Source organism: Amblyomma americanum, chromosome 7 (genome assembly GCF_052857255.1).
Source record: "Amblyomma americanum isolate KBUSLIRL-KWMA chromosome 7, ASM5285725v1, whole genome shotgun sequence".
Classification (NCBI taxonomy): domain Eukaryota; kingdom Metazoa; phylum Arthropoda; class Arachnida; order Ixodida; family Ixodidae; genus Amblyomma; species Amblyomma americanum.
Genome location: NC_135503.1, coordinates 64,959,705 through 64,984,015, shown reverse-complemented (window position 1 = coordinate 64,984,015; position 24,311 = coordinate 64,959,705). Strand labels below are relative to the sequence as shown.

Below are 24,311 nucleotides of genomic sequence, written 5' to 3'. Positions count from 1 at the left end.
TATCTTGAAAGATATGCATCAGGATGATGCTCCATGTTTGTCTCAAATGTGTCACTTGTAGTGTTTACACTCCACAATTTGAATTTTCTTTTTTTTTCCCGGCTCCTGAATATGTTCTTAGTTTCGAACGTCTCAGCTGTAAACGTTCACCTGTCTTTGCCTGTCTTGATTGCCTGCTTTTGAGAAATGGCGCCTCATATGAAACATAGCTAGAACAGCTAGAACGAAGCGGCATGACTCATTTCGGGTTAACGTCAGCCGCGTGCGCTCCAAGCCGTCTTGTGCTCAGGCAAGTTGGGGGCGTCCGAAGAAGTGGGACCGCCGGCCTCAACATCAGTTCTTCTTTACCGCTACTCTGTGCTTTACATTCGTTGGAAATTACAGGCGCGCCAAAGGTTTTTTGCTTTCTAAAGATTCCGAAACTATAAATGTTTTGCGATTAATCGCGCCAAATTTTAGCACTTCTTTCGGATTTACATGCCTGCTAGGCTAAACGATTTCACTCGATTTGATTCCCATGGAAACAAGACGTAAAGAAACCTGGCAACTTCGAATTTGGTCCAGAAAGGGGCCCCCCTGTTAAGCTTTTATTGATTTACTAATTTTTATTCCTGCAGACTTAAACAAAACAAAAAGTAATTAAATTTACGACAGTCACCACAGTGAGTTCCGCCTGAGCGGCAATGTGCGTAGCGAAAAATCTAGAAAAGGAGAAAAGCATTGTTTCTCCAATTGATTTGTCTTAGTTATTCTATGCAAATTAAGTGGAGCCTAAAATTAACAGGTACATGAAACAAAAATATTTTGATATCCTCACTCTTACTATTTCGCAATTTTTCTCCGCCGTAATGGCACAGAAATCAGTGAACCCTAGCCCCAAAACCTGCCACTGTTGGCTATAAGACCCTGTTGTATAGGTCACCTGTGGTCGCGTCCCAATTATTAGAGTACACTATTTCCTTTGGGGGTCCGAAGCGCTGGGTTCCGGTATTTTAAAACTCTGCAAGGCTCACAAGGCAAAGTGGAGAATGGGAGATGTTCGCGACAAAAACGCGCGCGGCTGATGTCGCTGGCGCAATGATGCCTATGACGTAACGAAAAAAATTGGCCTGAGATGCACGTGTAACAAAATCGTTGTTACTTGCCTGCTCAGAAAAGATTAAGCCGGTTTTGACATTTAATGCAAGAATAAGTAAAACGAAACGTAAATATTTAGGCACACAGCATTTACTGCCAATTCTGTTTAGTCGGCAAAATGAATTGTTGTACACACGATGCATTGCCACCTCCACACACGCCTGAATCTAGGATAGTGGTGCGTATTAGACAAAGCATACGTCACGCACAAGTCTCTGAATCCGATCCCACAAAAATAGCCGATGCGCTCGGCAGTGAGTGAGTGGCGCAGCACCTCGCAAATTCCTTTGGCTTGTTTTTAGCGATAATGTGTCAAAAGTGCGTGCCTGCAGGTTTAAGCGCATGTGAAAGCATACGGTCACGTAGCCTCCGTTGGCTTGTTGCTTTCTCCTCACGTACGCATACGCTCCGTTCCTCTCCAGCTTTCTGGGCACGCATAACCGAACAGAACTTATTGCTGTCCCCCGCAAGAAGCTCTCCCGCATTTTTTTCCCGGTCGGAGCTGTTTTTATATGTGGCAGATAATAACTGCTGTATTTGTCGTGAAGGAACTTGTAAACAGTTTGAAAAGAGAGACGAAACATTGCACAGCCGCGGTACGCCCTCGTGAGGCTGAGCCTCTATACTCACTGTTGGGAAAGTAAAAGCAATCTAGGTTGGTGGAACTGGTGATTATTTTCGGTTGCTCGAGACGAAAAGGTAATTGATTCAAAGAGTCGTGAAATCGAGGCCCGAAAGTGGCCCAGAACTAATCGCCAGCAACAGCACTGCCTGGAGCCTACGAATAATGCATAACGAGAAAGCGGAGGTCAAAGAATTCGAAAATCCATGCCCAACAATTAATGCTTTTTTACACCAATGAGGGAAAAAAAATATTTTTTTAATACTAGCAAAATATACGTGTCTTACTAAACACAATATCTTCCTCACAATAATTATTTCATGACTTGCTGTTCACCGACAATTGCAACGACGTCCTTTATGTTTGTATAGAAAGTTTGCAGACATTCTTGACGCCGTGGCTTTATATTATTGCAGCAAAAAAGTTTGAACCCAATGCACGAATGCTGAAATGCACACGTGGTGTCTTTTCCTGAAACTGTAGCGGCTCTCTTTTAATGTCGCGTGCTAGTTATGATATCGCTCGTTTAATTTGTGCGTTGTTTCCTGGTGCTAGGCTGGTTGCCATTTCAATTGGTCCGAATCGATTTTTAGCTGCAAATCCTAGTATTTGTTCGCCACACAGGACGCTTCTTGGAGACTCTAAGTCATTCTTCTACGTTCACTTATTTTAATGCGTGCGTGAGCACTATAGTTCTTTCTTTGCGAAAAAATCAATGTGTGTGTGCGCGCGTGCGTGTGCATGTGTGTATGTGTGTGCGCGCTTGCGTACGTGCGTGCGCGTGGGCGTGTGTGTGTGTGTGTGTGTGTGCGCGCGTGCGCGTGTTCGTGCGTGTGTGCGTGTGTGCGTGCATGCGTGTGCGTGTGTGTGTGTGTGTGTGTGTGTGGGTACGTGTGTGTGTGTGTGTGTGTGTGCGCGCGCGTGCGCGTGTTCGTGCGTGTGTGCGTGTGTGCGTGCATGCGTGTGCGTGTGTGTGTGTGGGTGCGTGTGCGTGTATGTGTGCGTGCGTGCGTGCGTGTATGTGGGTGTGCGTGCATGTGTGTGCGTGTGTGCGTGTATGTGTGTGTGTGCGCGGGTGCGCGAGTGCGTGTGTGTGTATATGCGCACGCACGCGTGTGCGTGCTTGTGTGATGTTGGCTGCGCAACCGGCAACCATTGTTGGCAAAAATGCGACTCCCAGCTCCAGAAACTCCACCCTCCATTCCCCACCCATTGCCGCCCTCCATAACCCCCTCCTCGAGATGCGCGCGCAGCGCCGCAACGACAGTCACGGCGAAATCAAATTCAGAGACGCCAAGGGAAGGCTATCAATGCAAAAGCGAAATTTACAAGCAATACTCCCAACGTCGATTTGTTACACCACATTGCGAGATCGACTTTACATTTTTTTTTTCATTTTGTTTGCCCACTCTTCCTTCCACACGATGATGACAGTGGCCCGGTTCGCGCCAGTCGACAGGCCAAGCATTTCCGTTTTCATGTGACTGTGTAGCAGTGTGACTGACATTAGGCCCAAATTCCGATGTGTGTCTCTGCGCATCCCTCAATGAAGCCTCCGGTGCCTGCAGTTTGCTGAGGGTGAGCCCAGCGCGAGAGTCGTGCGCCAGGAAAGGAGGTAGAGAAATCTGCATCTGCCGAGACGGAGAAGAAGACGCAGCCGCGCCTACAAACGAGCGAGCAGTGAATTGAATAGGAAAGCGGCGCTGAAAGCTAAGTGCGTCATCAACTGGTACAGAACGGCCAAAAAAGTAAGCCGAAAAGTGTATGATGCAACAAATGTAAAAACGTAAAAAAATATTTTCGTTCGATAAAAGCGGTCAATTAAGGCGAAATTATGTGCGCAACGTTCAGGCAAAGGGATTAGAAACAATGGAAATGCATCAAATGGGCAACCATCACCCTAAAAGCGGACTCTACTAAAGCAATTCATCGCATCAGATCTTCGTTAATTTTCTCAGTCACTAGCACAACTACGGTGATATTACTTGCAAAATGTACGAGCGGTGACCGATCCACACGTTTTCGGGACAAGCTCGCTTAAGTTTAAACCATAAGAAATTGGGATGTCCCGACAGGCAACTATATAAAAGCCGGACGGCTCGGGTATGAACATTGAAGTATCGGACGACGATTCTGCGACAAGCGCCGAAAACGTGCGCAACTGTGACGTGAGTTTTACCTTCTTACAATGTTAATTGCCTCCATCACTTACGGCTCTAATGTAAGTATCCATGCGCAGCCACAATTTAACGTCTGTGATTCTGCATTTCAAATTTCCATATACCTTTTGTCAGCAATTAGGTATACCTTGTAGAGGACGCAAAACAGAGCTCCGCCTTAAGCATATGACATGATAGCGCTAATGGGTTAATGCCCATATACGTGGAATCGGTCACACTCAACTTTACATTCATGGGTCCCTGCGAGTCCTCACACCACTACTTCCACACTGGCTCAGCAGTTAAGGGATACACCATTGCTCTGCGTTGGCAGGCGCTACCACGTTGGGCTTCATTGTGCGACCGATGTTGCTCTTCCCGAGCAACCTCTCACGATGAATCATTAATTCACGGGGGTCAGTTTGCTCACAGTTACGTGGACCGGTCGTGATGGCGCCACAAGGTAACATGACCTAGGTGGCACACCTAGGTTGCTTCTGCGGCGGGCGGCCCCCGGGCCACCCTACGCCACCCTATTTTTCTCTCACAACGCCTACAACGCCGACGCCGGATTCTCTGGTAATGGGGCCTTTAACTCTCTTGCGTTAAAACCACCAAATTCTTCACATCCCCTGAACTGAATAACACCGGACAACTCAGTTTAGCTAAGAAAACAGCTAGCATCGATTGCGCGAAAAACATGTTCAGGCGGTACTTTTGTGTGAGCATGGAAGCGGCTGCATGCCTTTAAGGAAAAATTTAGGACAAAGACAGATTGATTATGTTCATGGAGTTGTAACGTGATTATTTTTATGGGGTTGTAACGTTTCAAAGCGATTCAGGCTATGAAAGACGCCGAAGTGGAGGGCTCCGGACAATTTTGACCGCACTGGGTTCTTTAATATTCACTGACATCCACAGTACACGAGTCCATAGTATTCCGCCTCCATAGATATGCGACTGCTTCACAAGTCTTTTTGTCACGAGTTGAATTCGAAGAGCGGGAGGCAACTGCTCCACATTTAAACGCATTTTTCTCTGCAACAACCGCCCTTCTTGCCGCCGTAAAATCACAAAAACAGCCAAAACGAGCAGTATAATCACGTTTTACCAAATAGGGGAAAATTTTGTAGCTCACCTCAGCGTTCCTTAAAAAATTGAGCAGATTCTTACCTGGTTCAACTGTTGAGTGAGAGTGTCCCGAAAAGCATAGTGTGAGCGGCAAAGACGATTGAGCAAAAATGGCACATTTTATGACAGATTGACGCCCGTTGTAAAGGTGTGTCTTACCTGTATACTCTCTAAGCATTCTTTTTTAGCGTGTGCAGCACAGTGTGAAGTTTTGAAGCTTCAACTAAGTTTCGGAGGCACTTTGAAGCATAGGCAGCACAAAGTCTTCGGTTTGCATTTCATATCTATGCGAACAATTTAACTAATCTTTAAGGTCATGTCACCCAAAATGCAGAATACATAGCGTTAGTGTTCACTTCGGTACACTGGCCCCGGAAATCCTTTTGAAACAAAATTTCTATTTTTCGTTTAGTGGAAATAAGTTTTTGTTATTCTAACATGGCTCGTCAATTTTTTTTTTTTTCAGGCAATATACAGTTTTGTCGTTTTAAACAACTATAGACGCCGCTTTACTGCCTGTGGAACTCTTGAATATGTGCCCGTATGAAGGTACGCCCCTCATTATTTGCTGTCAAAAACGCGTTTTACTGTCATTTTTGCCTTGTGCTATTTGGTAGTTATCCCCGGGTCACAACATGAGCAACTCGTCTCAGCCGCAGACCTTGCAGTGTGTGAAGAAATACGATCCCCGCTTCTTCATACGCGCAATCCCCGCGGTCAGTGGCCATGGGAGCAAGGACCTTAGCGGAAAACATGAGCTCGGCCTCAAGTCGCTCTTCTAATGCTTTTTTTTCTTTGCCTCGCGGGTAAAGGCTGTCGCGTGTTCTCGACTTCGCAAAGCTCTCTCACTAAGCAGCCATCATAAGCGTTACCAGGAGGCAACAACTGCAACGGTTCCGAATACGCATCAAGTCGCCTAGTATACCGACTATTTCCTGATTATTTGACTTCTGATCGCTAAGAGAGATTTTCCTAAAAATACTTCGATATGGTCTTCTTTTCATCCTTGCCCTTATTACTGTTTTCGTCGGCTTCAAACAGCTAACAAGGAGAAACTAAATTTTCGCTTCTATCAATAAATTAGCTAGTTGTAACGACAAATGTTATATTTTCATCGTAAGCTTAGCTTCTATAAGCCGAAAAAGGCCTCAAAGTAAAACAGAACTATCAACTGCACCTGCCGTTGTCGTAGCCAAATTGTAGCAACGTCAAGGCACTTTTGCTGGCGTAGATCTCGGAGTCTAGGCCATAGTGCCACTAGCAAAAACTGGCAGATCATCACGCAGTCTTTTTCATCGCTGACGACTTGTGCTTGATTCGAGTAGCGTAAACAGAAAGATGCAGTTTTAAAAAACACTCATTTAAGCAATAAATGAGTCTTCTGCTACTAAACGAACCTCAACACAGTCACAGAAGATCATAAAATCGATATTTACTAACTGCACAAATTGAGTGGAGCTGTCCTTCATGTCTGCCTAGCTTAAAGCTCAAAGCCTAATTGTCATGTTATGCCTTCGTGAACAAAAAAAATTAGGCTGTGGCTTAGCTCTGGTTAAGCCTGGATATACAAGCGAAAAGCTTGTAACGGCGAGTCTTGGGATTTTCCTCTTCTGACTCTCTTGTTTCCTCTTCCTCACTCGCTTGGCTGCTGCTGGCTGAAGATGCGGCCAAGACACGTTTTTCGTTTTCGGCTTCTTTCCGACGTCGTTTAGCAAGGCGTGTTTCCCGTTGTTCAGGCGTTTCGGTTGCTCGTTTAGCTTTGGCTTTATCATTTTTTCGCTGTTGTGCAGCCAACTCCCAAGTGAGTACTTCTGGATCGGACGAATTTATTTTCTCAGCTTTTCTGCGTCGTCTAGCAGCAGCCACACTCCCCTTCCATGTCGAGTGCGCACGCCTATTCTCTGGGAAGCGCATTATATAGCCTCCTTGCGCATGCACATGACGCACATGTGCAGTAGCGCGCGGCTGCGCCGAAAGGTCAGGCGACAGAGTCGGCGGCAGCGACGGCTGCGGTAGCAGCGAGGCGCGTGACGTCACTAGTTTTCGCGCGTACGCATAACTTCCCAGTTCGGTTCACGCGAAGCTCAGCTCTGACCCGCGTAGCGAAGCTTTTCGTTTCAAAAGGAGTCGGAAAGCCGCGAATTTCTGCAAGCTAAATCCTTCAGTACTGGGCAGCTCAGCCTATCAAGCGACCTTGACTAACATAAATATTTGTTTGTTACAATATGTTATCGGTCTTACGCGAATATTAACCAAGTTTCTGTCTCGCGTTCTCCGAAGGGAATTGTTGTATCAGCAGGCCACATATGGGCAAAAACGCTACAATGCTGTTATCCGTCGGGCCTAAAAAGAAAACAATCTTTTGCGCGCCCGAATGTTTTCCATTCTTGAATCACTTTCTAAGATACAGCGAAAGCAGTCTAACCTCGTTATAACGACACGATTCACCAGAAAATAATGGATATAACGAAGGCATCACAATTCCCATTAGAAGCTCGGTCAACACGGACTATAAAGAAGGTAAGGCTATAACAAAGTAATCGCCGGGCCCCAGGCCATAACGAGGTTCAACTGTATACAGAAAGTAAACGATGATTGCAGTATGGCAGGGAGAAAGCGTGAAGAAAGCTTTAGAGAGGGCATGAAACAATTCCATTGCCATGAAGCCATTTGCTGTCCCTACAGACGCCAGACACAGCACAATGAACAACAGGACGGAATGCGCCAAGCTGGAACTGAACTAAGGTTTTTGGAAAGTAAGTTTCGTAGTTTTTCCTTCTAGTCAGACATGATTGCTTGTAAAACAGACTGAGACAATAAAGCAAGCTCTGGTCGGCCTGACCTGTAATCCCGTCCAAAAGCTTTTGTTCACGTACTCAGAACGGAAATATATCGACAATAGTGAAAACAGCGCTAAAGAAGAAGCCGGAAGGCGAAACGAGGAAGTGACAGGAAAGAGCGCTGAATGACGACTGAATCACATGTCCATTCGCAGGGAACGAAGCGAAAGACTAGCAACACTGAAGCTGAAACAAATAAATGCCGCTGAAAGGGCACTTGCTTCGAAAATGTTGTGTGGACAAGCTACGCATAAATCCTAGCTTACTCTAAAAAGGCTGAGCCTTTTGAGGGTCGTTAAACACAAGGGGACCGAGGTCTGTGTTGATACAGCGTTTAGTATGCATTAGTGTCACAAATATTCTGTAACATGCCATGCAGTCAACGGTCTCTGAGGTAATTACAAGTTTTAGTGAAAAATTGATCTTGAAAGCGCGTCTAATTTCGACTTGTGCGTTATCACATTTTTCCCCGTGGGAGTGGGAAGGAACAAAACGGGAGGTTTGAACTTTGTGACTTGTTAAAATGTTACATAACTGCAGTTAAGCTAACTTCTTCATATCTTATGGGCGCGTTAAGGTAGCAGCAAATAATTCTTTAAAATTTGTTACTTTATACTTCTCAATAATAAGATAAGGTGATTATTTACAAATTGATACTGCGTTTTGCGGCACTTTCTGCCAAATTAGCATTAAATTGAGCGTGCTAATGCCGTACTTATTTCGGACCGTATTTTCAAGACTATCATTTGCATCATTTTATACTATTCGGTTTCTGTAATATAATTCCTTGCAGCATTCTATCGTTGATTTTTTTACCCGTATGTATTTCTGTTATACAATGTTCACTAATGCTTTTTTTTTCTCGTTTATCCTGTATTGTATGTTTGTGTTCTCTCTATTGTGCGCAGTGCCATTTCTGTAAGGGGTACAGACCCCGTCAAGCCGAATTCATTTGGCTTTTTGTTGGTACTCCCGTCATCTGTACATATATAGATGCAAATAAATTACTGTTAAGAATTTTTTCGTTCTTTTATTACGACTCGCCATTTTCTGCTGCATCTTTTTCAGTGTAATAAATATTTTGCCATTTGATGTAAAAAAGAAGGCGCGATACTGCGTGTAGAATTCTTGAGAATGTGGCCAAATGGATGAACGCCCGCCATTATTTGCGCTTACGAGCGCTTATTCATACAGTTTTTACCGTGTTTTATTTGGTAGTCAGCCCCGCGACACGACATTACCGGCACACCCCAGACGGAGCCCTTGCAGTGGGCAGAGAAATACGACCCACGTCTTTATATGCGCAGTCGGCGAGGTCAGTGGCATTGGGAGGGAGGACCCCAGCAGAAAACGAACACATGATCTGGCCCTCCATTTTCTCTCGTGATGTTTTTCTTGCGTGTCTGGTGGGCAAAGGCGTTCGCGTTTTCTCGAGTTCGCAAGGCTCAGTCGCAGCCGTCAAGAAATTTAACCGGCTGGAACGGCAAGAGCAAAACAGATTGCACATCACCTCAGTAGCTACAGCAGCTCTGTCTTGATTATGAAAGTTTTGATGGCTAAAAGAGAATTTGTAAAATTAACTCGATATTTTCTTTGCTTTTTCTTCGTTCTTGCGTTTAATCGCGTGTTCGTCAGCTTCAAACAACTCCGAGGACACTCTGTAGTTGGATTATGTCAAGAGGTTATCTGTTCTAATGGAAGAGATGGCCCCTTTCTCTGCAAACAATGCTTTTGTCATCAAGGACGGTTCAAAAATTAAAAGAGAGGTACAGTCCCAGCAAGGAGTCTTCTCAAGCAAACTGTAGCGATGTCGAGGCAGGCTTTTGGTGCCAATATGTGACTCTAGTGCAAACTGCCATTCCCTAAAATTGGTTTTCACAGAATCATTTTCATTGCCGACGTTGCACGTTTGAATTCAATAGAGCGGAAAAAGTCCAACTTATAAATCCAACACTCACAGCAAAAAATGCCTTCTTTGGTGCCGAACAAACATCAGTCGAGCCACTGAGAGCCATTCAAAGGAATGTTACTAACAACGAAGAAGGGGGGTAGCTGTCCACTGTCTCCCTTTTGACTGAAGCTCGTTATCGCGTTATTATCATACCAGTAAAAAGCATTCTGTAAGGCACAGAACACTTCTTACCACAGGCTGTTGATAAAGTTTTAAACTCCCCATTGCATGAAGGAATTTCTCTGGGGTAGTGCTTCGTATTCAGATACCCGTGCGGTAACGTAATTACCAAGAATAAGGGCTTCTTATGTTATCTTGACCGATTAGGGACAAATAACGATGTGTGTGTGTGTTGTGCCGAGGATATTCCAGCTGAGGTCTTGTGATTACAGAGTGGTTTCAGTGATGGAGACATGGGTTGGAGTGCGACACAGCCATCCCGTCACTTCTGCGGACCATTGTAGAGCGAAGGGGTTCGAAGTTTTGTAAACGCGTTAGCAGGGAGAATGTCTGCACAAGCGGAAATGGCTACCACCGTCACGCATGACGAACCCTGTGGACGCGACATGCGTGACACATTGCGAACCTTGTGATGTCATGACAACGTGCCCCCAGTAGCGCACGTGGCAACCTGCCCATCGGATTGTAAGCAAACTGTCCATCGTGGCAGGTGGCTGTTAACTTATTGATTAGTTGCGAGAGGCTGCTCATGAAGAGCAACCTGATCCTCTCAAGCCGCCACCGTTGGCTGTGTTTGAAACAGCCGCCTGTCGGGGCAGTGGCGCATCGCTTAACCGCAAAACAACTGGGCCACAAAGTGGTATCACGGCCCCCAGCGATCTATCAACGTGTAGTAGGGAATAACCAATCGCGCATATATTGGCATTAACCTATTACCGCAACCGCGTCGTACCCATCAGGCGGAGCTACAACAGAAAACGCCAACGCATTCAAGCAATCCACCCAAGATCGCCGAAGATTTTTTTTTCGAATGAATTGAAAGAACTGAAGAAACGAAATCTTCTATTTTTGGCGTTATACAGGAAACCAGCAAGCTTTGAATTAGCTTCGCTAGCACACGGGCATTTTACGGCGGCTGCAGTCGCCGACGTGTATTTTAAATGCGTACGGCCACATCGGAAGTCTTCGTACCGCGGAAGTTAATAGTTTATTGCACCCCGCGAAAGAAAAAGAACGGACAAGCTTATCATTACTGCTTTACTACTGCGACAAACGTTCTTCTTCGGCCAAGCGATTGCAATGTCTCCATGGAGTAGCTCTTTTCCAGACAACCTTCCTTCTTCCTTCTAGAGTTTCTTTGTCACAACTATCTTTACGATCGTTGCTTTTTGAAACTCTGATACGCATTAACAAGTGACCGAAAATTTTATAACATAAAGTATACTCATGTGACCAGCATAATATCTATAAATAATTTCTGCATAGCATGCTTTGTAACGGCTTTAGCATGCAGGTCTGAATAATCCTGCGTGTTAATTCACAATGCAGCAGATAAGACAATTATGATAAGATGGCTCTCGATCAGTCACTATGCGACCGCCGTTTAATAACTGTTTAGTGTTATTTACTTCCCAACGTAGCAGAACGATTCTAGTCTATATAATGGTAAACGCTGATTTGTACACTGCGCATTGTATATGGAGGCATCGATCGAGAAGCTTTTTTTGCTTTACAAAGGCGAACTAAATGACAGGTTTGCGAATAGAGCAAGCGCAATATGAAGCAGTAGCTGAGTTCCTGTTCTAAAGAGACAGAAAACCCTAGCGGTAGCTCTAGGAGACGACTGCATATACAGTACGCTCTATAGTATAGGGTCTTCAAACACGGTCACAGGGAGTTGAAACCAGCATCGATGAGAGTAGAATTGGCTAGTTTTCCAGGAAGGTTTCAATCAGCCATTGTTTCACACACTGTTTCAAAAGTGACGGCGCTATCAACGAAGGGTGTTTAAAGACCCAATAAGCATACCTCAGCCGCAATTCTAATAACATTTCTTCGCTCGTTGCATTCTTCAAACACGTCTCTACTCCATAATCAAGCTATTGTTCGACGGGCTCGTTTTTCGCAGTACTTTTATCTACCTTAGTGCACAATGGGCATTTATAGGCACGACGTCAACAACGCACAAAAAGATCCCACAAATATCTTTCACGGACATTTATCTAATCAGTTATCTTTGTCCTTAGAACGACCACCACGGAAGGTCGAAAAAGAGTATCGATCGGCTAAAGAATACGCGGAAACGGTTTGTCTTCTCCGCATGCACCGAACTCGCTGGAGCGCCATAATTAGTTCCGCCAAAGTCTGGCCACACTGGATGGCGAAATACTCTACACACAAACAGCGAGCTGCTGCGCTAGCTTTTGGAACGGCGCCAGTTTATTCTCGCCCTGCGTCACATCCTCTAGGCCGTCGTTTCTGCTGTTATGCCCGCTTCTTCTGTCGCCCCGCTGGAAACCGCGAAGATCGCTCGACCGCGTCCCCGCCGCCGCACGTACTTGGCGCCATGCGGCATCCGATTACTGCCGCCGATACCGGTTGCGCAACCCGAGAGCAAAGCGCAGCTGTCATATGATCACTCTTTCTCCGACTCTCCCGTTTCAGGCTGCATTCCCCGCAATTTTCTGCCGTCACGCAGTAGGGAGGCATGCATACTTTACGCGGGGACTGAAAACAGCCATACAGGAAGACACTATTTATCCAGTTCGCGAGCTGGGCCCCTCTTGTTATGTAGGCCGCCTCCCTCCGGCCAGCACTGTGCGTCAACTACTAGAGCTGAAGAAAAGTTATGGACAGGATATGAGAAGGCCGAAACCGAAACAAACGAGCTACAATAAGTATCTACTTGTGCACGAGTATAGTATATAGTATATAGTATATAGTATATAGTATAGACTATAGTATTCGCCTTGCTGCACGGTACTGACGGCACTAAGATAAGGGTAATAGCTTATGGGGATTTAACCTCCCAAAGTGACTCAGGCTATCAAGAATGCCGTAGGGAAGGGCTCCCGAAATTTTGGCCACCTCGGGTTCTTTAACGTGCCCTTACATCGCACAGTACACTGCCCTCTAGCATTTCGCCTCCATCGAAATGCGACCGCAGCGGCCGGGATCGAACCCGCGTCTTTCGGGTCAGCAGCCGAGTTCCGTAGCCACTCAGGCACCGCGGCGGCTGGCACTAATGTAAGGTCAGCAGGGTATAACTACGAAAATGAATAATATGCAGGCAATAATGTAATATGGATATATAGATGGATGTAATATCCAGTAATGTGCAGGAAATTTTGAAGGTGCAGAAAACAGTCATCATGGACGAAGCATGGGACGTTGGTAATGAAGACAATGCGCTTGAATCAAGACTTCCACTTGCACGCGAGTGTTTATGCACTCTGTCCTTGATCACCCCATGCCTTCCTCAAAAATTCTGCATGGTCCTGGAGGCTGAACATTAAGTTGTATAAAAGGAGCTGCAGACAGATGGAAGTATTGAAGACGCCGCTGCAAGAAACATGGTCAATGAAGCGTCGATATGAGCTGTTCTCTCACCGAAATTCAATGAAATAAATATTTCCGCATTAAAGAGACGATAATCAAGAAACCCACGCTGCTTATTCATTGAGCTCATCTGCTGAAACGGAGGCCATTGTAGCTATTAGTACTGGTAACTAGATAGGTTAAGGAGCATACTAGAATCGATAAACGTCCGTCCACAAAGTAATTTGCCAATCGATCAGTTCGAAGTGGCATATATAGCTATGCTTAATCTAACGTAAAAAGGTTTCTTCCTTGGGCGTTGCGCTCGGTTTAAGCCACTTCCTGTCTTCGGAGTCTGCTACCTTATTATTCTTTAGCGGATGTTATATGAAGCCGTCGGTCTCAATCGCAACCTTGAGGCAGTGCTGCTCGTATGCATCAGAAGCCCATCCGGTTTTCCCATGCACTCACTATACATGAGCAGAAATAAAGGGCCTGTCACGCGATGCATGTCGACCTTGAGACCACAAGGTGCTCTTCTAGTTGTTTCCGGCCGCTCTGACGCAGACATATTCTGGACAAGCGAATTTTCCGCATGCAGTACGAGTGCATCATAAGTAAGAGTATCAATACAGCTGCGGGCCACTCCTCGGGACCCTTGTAGTTTCCTTATATTTATTGTCAAGTATCTAACAGTATCTGACAGTATCTAAAAATTCTCCAGAGCTGCCTAATAATTAAAGTAATAGTCAAAATAGCTGGACTCGAGCTTCGGAGAACCCTAGAATTGATGGGGATCGTAGGGAGATATTAGCGATTTTATTTTTGCTTCACAAGTGGGAAGTTAAGCCGAAACGAATGATGCTAGTGTAGTACAGCGCAATGGTATTAAGGTATAATTTAGAAAAATTCGAACTACATCTTAGACGCGTATATGCATACACCTGCATACATGCATACAATACATATACATGCATATACATGTACATGCATACAATGGGCCACGGAGTACTGTTTGTGCGACTTTACAATATCTAGATCTTATGAGTAAAACGGTAGCATGCTCTTGTGTAAAACGATAGCGTGCTTCGCGATAAAAGCCGTATTGGTAACTATATACACAATTGCAAATAATGCAAGTAGCATGTAACACACTTTAAGCCGGTGGAATTAACTGTACATAGTAAACAACGTGCGGGTTATGCAGTTTGATGTCGGGGTCGACGGGATGCCAAATTTTAACCTAGCGTGTATATATATATATATACTAGCTGTGTAACTACCGTATGGCAGGTAACCCGAAAACATGGTAAAGTCGTGACAAAACATGTCGCAATGCGACCGTTGCATAGGAGTTAAGCCATTTACCGCCACTGGCTCTCCTGTTTTATGCTTAGGAACTGATATAGTGAAGTACTAACGATGAAATGATCGTTGCGACGACTCCACACTTAAACCAGCTGAAGAAGGTAAGGAATCCCATAAATTACATTATTCCCAAAATGACAACAGAAAGACGGTACCAGGAATAATATATTCATTAATAAGGCCCCATTCAGCGCAGCGCTGAACGATCACACAGTGCGCTGCCCAAATACTTACCAGGCGTCATAAAAATGAACACAGTGAATTGGCAATACATATATGTATTTACAAAATAACGCTGTACAAGATAACAACACACGCAAACATTACAGACTTTTGTTCTTACTACAGTGGGCCTTACGGCTGCACAGAGTTCTAATGGAAGCCATTTAGCTTCGCCCGTCGCAACCTGTCCGCCACAGAGGCCACCAGTCCAGCTCCCTTGCCGCTGCCGTCTTCAGCGAGCATCAGCTTGAAAGGTCGATTCGGCGCGAGTACTGTGATGAAATCGGTCATCAGCCTGTGGAACCTGGGGTGGTGTTTGTACAGCGAACCGTCAATGGCGATCGTCACTGTTGGCTTCTGCATGCGATTCAACAGTTCCGCTAGACAAATGGAAACAAGCAAAGCTGCTCTCGCCGAGGCAACGCCACAGACGTAACGCACGATGGCAATGTCGTCCGCGGTGACCCGTATGTAGCCCAGTCTCGCCAGGATTTCGGGTGCCCGACCCTCACCGTCGTCTCCTTCAAGGTGGGAAACGTCGGCCGTCGTGAAGCTTCCCTTGGTGAGGATTGTCTCGGAGGCCCTGCCGTCGAAGAGGACGCGCTCTCGGATCAGCTTCACCAGAACGTGGCGCACCAGCTCGCCAAGGAACTTTCCAGAAAAGAGTTTCTCGAAGGTGAAGGAATTAACCAGAAGGGAGTTCTCGTCGACGGCCCGATCAAACTCAGTCTTGATAAAGTTAAGCACGCCATTGTCACCGAAAGCACCCCACTCGACATCGATGACGACTTCACGGATACCAGTCTTGTCCCCTTCCCATTTCTCGATGTTTTCGATCTTTTCCAAGTAGCACGCGTTGCTGCCCGTGCCCAGGATGAGTCCGATAGCACACTCGTGGTCTAGAAAGGCTCCCTTGACAAGGGTGCCTGTCGTATCATTGACTACAGCAACAATGTCAATGTCCATGTCTCCCCGGCGGTCGATAGCATCTTTAAGCATCTGAACGGCGTCCTCACCGACGACCCCACTGCAGTTGAAACTCTTCGTCCAAGTAACCAAAATGCCTACGTTTAGGGCCTTCTGCACCATAGGAAAGGAGAAGCAGAAACCCAGAGGCAATTGTTTTCCCATCAGATTGTTAGTCTCCATGAAATCGTGGATGCAGTCGGCCAAGAAGTCGAACAACTTCTCGCCAGGTCCAAGTCTTATGGGTTCCGGAACAGAGTAGTACTTGACGTGGAACTGCTTCTCACCCTCGGGATCCAGTTGGAGAAGCAGAACGCGAAAGTTGGTGCCGCCCAAGTCCAACGCGAGAAACTCACCCTTCTCGGTGCCGTCGGGAAGCTCGGGAAGGTAGGTGTTCTCCATCTGCAGCGAAGAGGCCCGCCGAGGGTTCTTCTGCAAGCCCAACTCGATCTCGCTGTTGAAGACGTCACGGATCTTGGAGGTGGTGTGCACGTTCAAGACCAGTGGGTGCACGATGTTCTCGACCGTCGCCTGCTTCTTGGGGTCATCTTCGAGTGTGAGGCGCGGGTAATGGAAATTCACCTCGGTGAGCGCCGAATACGACGACATGGCGGACTTAGCCAAGGAGCAACGCTCTGCGGCGAATACGCTGGCGTCAGCGCGCAGCAAAACAATCAGCTTCCGCTCCGACGATCCGCAGCAGGTTTTCTAGCGCGGCGCCTCTGCCTGAAACAACGACGCTGCAGCCGTAGTTGTAGAGCTCACCACCGGCAAAACAGGCTTTCTCTGGGCGCGTCCTCGTTAACAACCGCCCTCTCCGGAAATTAGCCACGTACGCAGCCGGAGGCGGGTCGTCGTCTCTCGCAACAAGCGGCTGGCGATTCCTCCCGTACAACAAGCGTCGCTCGGCGTGGCGCCAGATGGAAAACTGGCTGGATGGCTGCAGCAGTGCGGCTCGCAGACGAGGTCGTGTGCTGCATGACTGACGTAAACGACGCCGCTTGTCTAAGTAGTCGAGGTGGTAAGTACTGTGGCGCCCTCTAGTGTCCAACAAATAAATTACAACTCACTCGTGAAGGACGTCAGCTTCGCGCAAGCAACGCGATATGCCTCCTTTTCTTTATTGCTCTCAGAATAGCCGACAAGTGCGGCAGAGATACGAGCCCTTTTTACTGCATTTATTTCCCTCTACATTGTCTTTCTCTCCCTCCTCCCTCCGCCGCTCGATCGGCGATGCGCGACTCCAATGCGGCGGCGCGTCGAGCACGCGCCGGAATATTTCGCTGATTGCGCGCGCCTGATAAGGCCATTCCGCGGTAGTTGCCGGTATCAGTGCTGAATGGATCGGATGCAGTTGGAAAAGCTATTGGCGCTTGAAATAATCTCGCGTGATAGTGTGGCGCCTTTAGAAAACAAAAGAGGAGTTAGTGAGCTGAACCATGAGGTGACTTCCTATCCCAGCTTGTTGCACATACTTGCCAGCTTGTTGCACATGCGAAGAACGACTTGAGTGTTTTAGTGCGTGTATTAAACTTCTAGGCTGTGACATCATGGAAATAAAGCTACGCTGAGAATTGGAGGGAGACGAATGTTGGACTGGCGTCAGCCACCGTCGGCGGATTGACTGCATGAAGCGGTGGTACGCTGACAGCAGAGTCCGCTACCACCGGCGCTTTTTAAATCTTTAGTTGTAATGATTCAGTGTTGCTTAAACTGTAAGAGCCGACAGGGTTCCACATCATGTACACTCATCCAAGTGTAGAACACGAGGACTATTGTGTTTAAGCGGCGCACAACATTATTTTGTGCGTCAAAGTGGAAATAAAGTGATTAATTACTATTATTATTTAGGCCCACGCGACAGTGCCGCTTAAGTGTAATAGCGTCTGTTAGAGGTGCGATGTTCGATCCTCAGTGCCGTCTAGCGCCCACAGGTGATACAATGGGTCTAAAGTTTCTCCTGCTTTGGTGCTCGGCTTATCTGGAGGGGAAATGCTCGGAAAATGGGTGTTTCCAAGTGTTTCAGCCCAGATAAAATGGGTATTTGACCCCAACTTATATTGACTGAAAAACACTTTTCGCCATGGCGCTCCTTCGCGTAGCTGCTCTTGCGCCATTAAAATACATTATCATCGTTAGTGTAAAAGATCTTACACGTTTCACTGCCGGTAAAGCATTAACGTTAGCGCATTAGAGTGAGACCACGTCTTTGGACAATACCGACATGATCTGGCAAGGAAACGCCTTGTCAGGCTAATCCGGAGAACGGCGATGAAGTTTATTGCTACACCTTGGAACATAAAGCACTCACATAAGAACACGAGCCGCTTACCGTGGTCAACAGGAGAGGGGTGAGCCCGGCTTCTATGGCAAATCAAGAAGCACTTTCTGCGCGCCGAATACAGAGGCAACGTTTCTTTAGGGGCCACGAACGTTAGCGGGGTGAAGGCGAGAGTTAGCTTGCAATCTGAGCTCAATCATCAATGTCCTTCGCGATGATCCGAAATGACTCCGTATCGAAACGACCTGAAGGTGCTCACGCATACTCCATGACGTGCGCTCAGATCTCGATGACCTTTGTTTTAAATCTTCGCTTACCGCTTTGCTCGCTAAAAGCTGTATTTTACCGGAACTGCAGTAGCACAGCTAGCCGGTTGCTCCGTATCTTTATTTCATTGTAATGAAGTCTTTGCCATTCAACCAGCCAGTCTCTGCTGAATTATTACAGCGTTTATTGCATTTGCTCCCGGCTTGTGTATCAGTACAGTTGGTCGATGCTCTCTATTGTTTATGAACATATGTCCACAGGGCGGACATTAACCGCGCTAACATTGTCCCTGTTTAGCATATCGCGGCATATAGTCCCAGTTTTCCTCCTACGCCAGAAGCGTTACCATGTAGTTAAGGTTTGCAATGCAAAATATGCATTTGAGAAGCAAAGTTTAGGATAAATTTAACAAACTTCTATCGTTCCGTTTGTTCTACTGGAAAAATGGCGAGAAACCTGCAAGTACCTGTAGCGCCATTTAAGCAGACGACAGACTTTGAAAACCTTCTTTGTTCTGTAAAATATGTGTTTCAAGGAATACTCATTCAGGTATTTCTAACAGAACTTTGACCACTGAGCAATACTACAAATGGCATATCTTCTTGAAAGATGGATACCAGTAGGAAGAAGGAAAAGAAAGGGGTCGTCAACCCGCATACCGAAGAATCTATTAAATTAACGGACGCGTCAGGTGGCCCTATTCCGGCTCATTTATGCGCATCAGAACTTAACGAAACTTTTGTTCAGTACTTCTCACGCACATCAAACACCAAAAATCCCGTTCCACTCCGGTATAATTTACCAACTATGCCTCAAATTGTCATCGATTCATCTGGCGTTGCTAAACTTATTGATGCCCTACAATTTCATTCATCGCCCGGTTTTGACTCCTTTCATGCAAAATTAAAAAAAAATACAATTGTCTACCGTTCCTCAATACTAACAAAAAATTTTTCAGCAGGCTCTCGACAGTTCCATTCTGCCAACGCAATGGAAAGTCGGGAAGGTGGTTCCATTATTCAAACCAGGAAATAGAACATCCCCAACAAATTATCGCCCCATCTCGCTCACTAGTACTTGTTGCGAACTATATAAACATGTCATCTTCACTAACCTTGTGAACTTTCTCGAGTCTAATTCGTTTTTTACACCAGCACATGGGTATCGGAGGTCATTTTCTTGTGAAACCCAACTTGCCAGCTTCACGATATTTTAGATCGCGCATCAGAAGCTGACTGCATTTTCCTAGATTACTCGAAAGCATTCGACAAGATATGTCACCGCTTACTATTTTTAAAGCTAACCCAACTGAATATTGCTGCAGGGGAGGGAGCAATGACACAGGTGATAGAAGAGGAGGACGAAGGGAACTCAGGCGATAGAAGCAGAGGACGAAGAAAATCTTCTTCCTGCTCGTGCTCGCTCTACCGGCTGTGTAGCTCCTTGGTCCCCGAGTGTTTTTGGTGTACTATTCGTTACAAATCTAATGGAGGCAGTGCTGGGTACGCTTCCAGACCCGCGCAGCCCACCTGTGATCACGGATCTCACCCCGGTCCACCAGCGCCGCGGCCGCCGCCTGCGAGGAGAGTCCCCAGAGTTCGGACCCCTTCCGGCAGCCACCAGGACGACACAGCCTCGGACGTCGGAGGAGCCAGCTGCCATGTCAACTGAGAGTAGGCTCCCAGCTCACATCCTGTGCTAGCAGCCACGAACACCCCCGTCTTTTCATGGCGACGTGTTCGAGGACGCCGAGGACTGGCTCGAGACATTCGAGCGTGTCGCCCGTTACAACGGGTGGAGCGATGAGCGGAAGCTCCACAACGTGTATTTCGCTCTCGAAGAGTCGGCGCGGACATGGTTCGAAAACCACGAGGCTTCGTTTCCATCCTGGGAGGCCTTCTGCCGCAACCTGCTCGCCACTTTTCCAAACGCCGACCGCCGGGAGCGAGCTGAAGCTGCGCTACACTCGCGCAACCAGCGCCCGAACGAGAGTGTCCGCATGTTCTTTGAGGACATGACCCGCCTTTTCAAGCGCGCGGACCCCTCTATGTCGGAAGACAAGAAGCTTCGCCATTTAATGCGTGGTGTCAAGCAGGAGCTATTCGCGGGACTCGTGCGCAGCCCACCGCGCACTGTGGCCGAGTTTCTCAGCGAGGCGGCCACCATGGAGAAGACTCTACAGCAACGAGCCCGCCAATACAATCGTGACGTCAACGCCTTCGGGCCAGACACCTGTTCTATGCATCTCGGTAGCGCCCCGGACGACTTACGCGAACTCATCCGTTCCGTCGTCCGGGAGGAACTCCAAGCCCTTCGGACGCCTTCTAACATGCCATCCTTCGCGTCGCTGACTGACGTCGTCCGCGACGAGGTGCGCCTCGCAGCCCAACAACAAGCATCTGAGGTACCCCTCCAGCTTGACGCAAGACCCACGTACGCGTCTGTACTCCGTCAAGCTCCGACGTCGGGCTACACCATCAATGCCGCGGCTCCATCAGTGCAGACCTACGTGCGAACCTGCCGCGACTGCCAACGCCGGAAGTCTCCCCCGGATTTCTTCAGCCAATAGCGCCACCGAAGATCCCTTTTCAACAAGTTGGAATGGATCTCCTTGGCCCCTTCCCGAAGTCATCCACTGGAAAACGGTGGATCGCTGTTGCGACGGACTACTTGACACGTTATGCTGAGACCACGTCGCTTGCGAGCGGAACTGCTGCCGAAGTAGCCGAGTTTTTTGTCCACAGCATCGTCCTGCGTCATGGCGCCCCTGCGGTCATTATTACTGACCGTGGGGCAGCTTTCACAGCCCGCCAAACCCAGGCTGTGCTGAAACTGACGCACACCAGCCATAGACGTGCGACGGCGTACCACCCGCAGACCAATGGCTTGGTGGAACGGGTCAACAGAACTCTGGCCGACATGCTTTCCATGTACGTGGATATAGAGCATAAAACCTGGGACCAAATTCTGCCATACGCTACATTCGCTTACAATACGGCACTGCAGGAGACAACGCGGCTCACTCCCTTCCAGCTTGTCTTCGGCCGTCGAGTTACTACTACGCTGGATGCTATGCTGCCTGTTGACCCCCACTGCGAAAGTGACCCTGACCTCGACATCGCCACTTTAGTGCAGCGTGCGGAAGAAGCGCGGCAACTGGCAAGGCAGCGCATACACCGTCAACAGCAACTAGACGCTGGCCGCAAAAACCAGGGACGGCGCTTCGTTGCCTACGAGCCAGGCGACTATGTGTGGATTTGGACGCCCGTTCGTCACCGCAGGCTGTCTGAAAAATTACTCCGTCGATACTTCGGCCCATACCGTGTCCTCCGCCGCATTAGCGACGTCACCTACGAAGTTCAACCCGCCACCCAAGCCAGCTCATCCCACAGACGCAAGCTTACCGACGTTGTGCACGTCGTTCGTATGAAGCCGTACCACGATCGACCACCCGATTGAACTTGAGGCTGACCGCTGTGCCCTGTTCTATGTTGTGATCCTCGTGTCTCACCCTAGCACGCTCGCTTTCTGCTCGTCACTCTAGCGCACGATGGCCGCATCAGGGTGATGCTGCAGGGGAGGGAGCAATGACACAGGTGATAGAAGAGGAGGACGAAGGGAACTCAGGCGATAGAAGCAGAGGACGAAGAAAATCTTCTTCCTGCTCGTGCTCGCTCTACCGGCTGTGAAGCTCCTTGGTCCCCGAGTGTTTTTGGTGTACTATTTGTTACAATATTGACTACAATGTTCTGAAATGGGTTGAATACTTTCTTCTTAACCGATCGCAGTTCGTTTACGCTAATAATTTTAATTCACCTTTCAGCGAAGTTTACACGGGCGTGCCACAAGGGTCAGTGCTTGGGCCCCTTTTATTTCTTATTTACATCAATGATCTCTCTTCCATTGTATCATCGAACATTCTTTTGTTTTCTGACGACTGTGCTGTTTTCCGCGAAATAAAATCCATCGACGATGCTAACATTCTCCAGCGTCATCTAAATAACATTTCTGTTTGGAGTAATGAATGCTAATGGAACTTAATACTAATAAGTGCAAAATTATGCGAATATCAAGAAGTTCCAACTCTCCGCCTGTGTACTACCTAAATAACGTTGCCTTGGAAGAGGTTACTTCATATAAATACCTAGGTGTTCATATTTCTGCTGACCTTAACTGGTCGCGCCATATTCAGTACATTGCTAACAAAGCTAACCGCATGTTGGGCTACGTGCGCCGTAACTTTTCCAAAACTCCATCTTATTTGAAATTATTGCTTTATAAAACACTAATACGTTCTAATCTGGATTATGCCGCAGCGATATGGGATCCGCATCATGAAAAACTGATAACTTCGCTTGAGCGGGTTCAAAATAACGCTGCTCGTTTTATCCTGTCCAACTTTAACCCTACCGCAAGTGTAACAAGCATGAAAGCTAATCTTTCTTTACCTCTTTTAGCATCCCGCCGGCAGACAATTCGTTTGAGCCTTTTTCATAAACTATACCATGACCCCACGCTTCGCGATTCCCTCATTTCGTCCCCCACATACGTGTCAAATCGCATTGATCATCGTCACAAAGTTTGCATTGAATCATGTAACACTAAAACGGCATTTCAGTCTTTCTTGCCTCGTACATCATGTGAATGGAACCGCCTTCCCGCAGATATCGTCGACATAATTGATAACCAGCATTTTCGTTCTGCACTAGCTAACATTCTATAACAGGAGAATGATAATACTTGTTCTGTAATATGCATTGTATCAATATATGTATTTTTTGTAACCACTTCCCTCTTTAATGCCTTTGGCCCTGAGGGTTCAATAAATGAAATGAAATGAAACAAGTTTCGGTTTGTTACCTCGCCTTGCGGGCGTGGAATGAGGCGACGCCAGAGGAAAGAGAGGGTCTAAGTAATGATTTGTCACCAAGATTCAGCTTGAGAACAATGCATCTCCTAGTTCACTGACTTCTGTGCACCCACATGCAAGAACGCGCCGATAAGCAATGCAACTGAATGAATTTCATAGGTCGCAAGTTCGATAATACAGGGAAATGTTCTTTTGTGTATTATCAGGAATTACCGTATGGAGCAGCGAATGCTCATTTGTGGCAACATGACCGATAAACGCCTTACATGTGCGCGATATTGCTTTTTTTACGGCCTGGAAATTTTGTAAGAGCACGGACCGAGCTTTGAAAAAACCGGATGCGCGTTAACGGCATTGCATTAGGGCTCCGGCTGACTTGATGCAGCATCGTTATCTGAGTTCAGGGAGACGAAGGACAGGGGTGGAGAACGATAACAGTAGCTCACCAGCTCGCGCAGCGCAACATGTCGGCATGCGAGAAAATAAATTCTACACCTAAACTCTGGCGCACACCGGCAATGCCGTGACAGCGTATTTCTTCAGCAGCCTCATTTCACAAACATATCGTAATTTCAGGACTATATATAACGCGCCCTGTTTCTACTCCACAGGGCTCAGATCTCGTCGGAAAACGAATGTCTTTACTGTATACATTATCCGCATCAGGCACTTGGTCCACACATGTTCCGAATATGCAGTCCGCGTACTCGAAATATGAATGCTTTTCTTTCTGTTTTCTTTGACGAGTGTTCGTTTTCTTTGCTGACTGCAAAAAAAAACATAATTCTGCCCCAGAATCTGTTATGATCAGTATTATTCGCCGCCGCGTGGGCTCAGTGGTTATGGCACTCGGCTGCTGATCCGAAAGACGCGGGTTGATCCCGGCCGTCGCGGTCGAATTTCGATGGAGGCGAAATTCTTGAGACCCGTGTACTGTGCGATGTCAGTGCACGTTAAAGAACCCCAGGGGGTCGAAATTTCCGGAACCCTTCACTACGG

The 24,311-nt window shown here is 47.1% G+C and overlaps 1 pseudogene across 1 annotated transcript; it reads right to left on the bottom strand.

Moving 5' to 3' along the window:
• Positions 1 to 14,968: 14,968 nt before the first annotated feature.
• On the bottom strand, positions 14,969 to 16,889 carry LOC144099251 (hexokinase-4 pseudogene; annotated as a pseudogene). The gene has a single exon (XR_013307354.1). The product of XR_013307354.1 is annotated as a hexokinase-4 pseudogene (transcript).
• Positions 16,890 to 24,311: the final 7,422 nt, after the last annotated feature.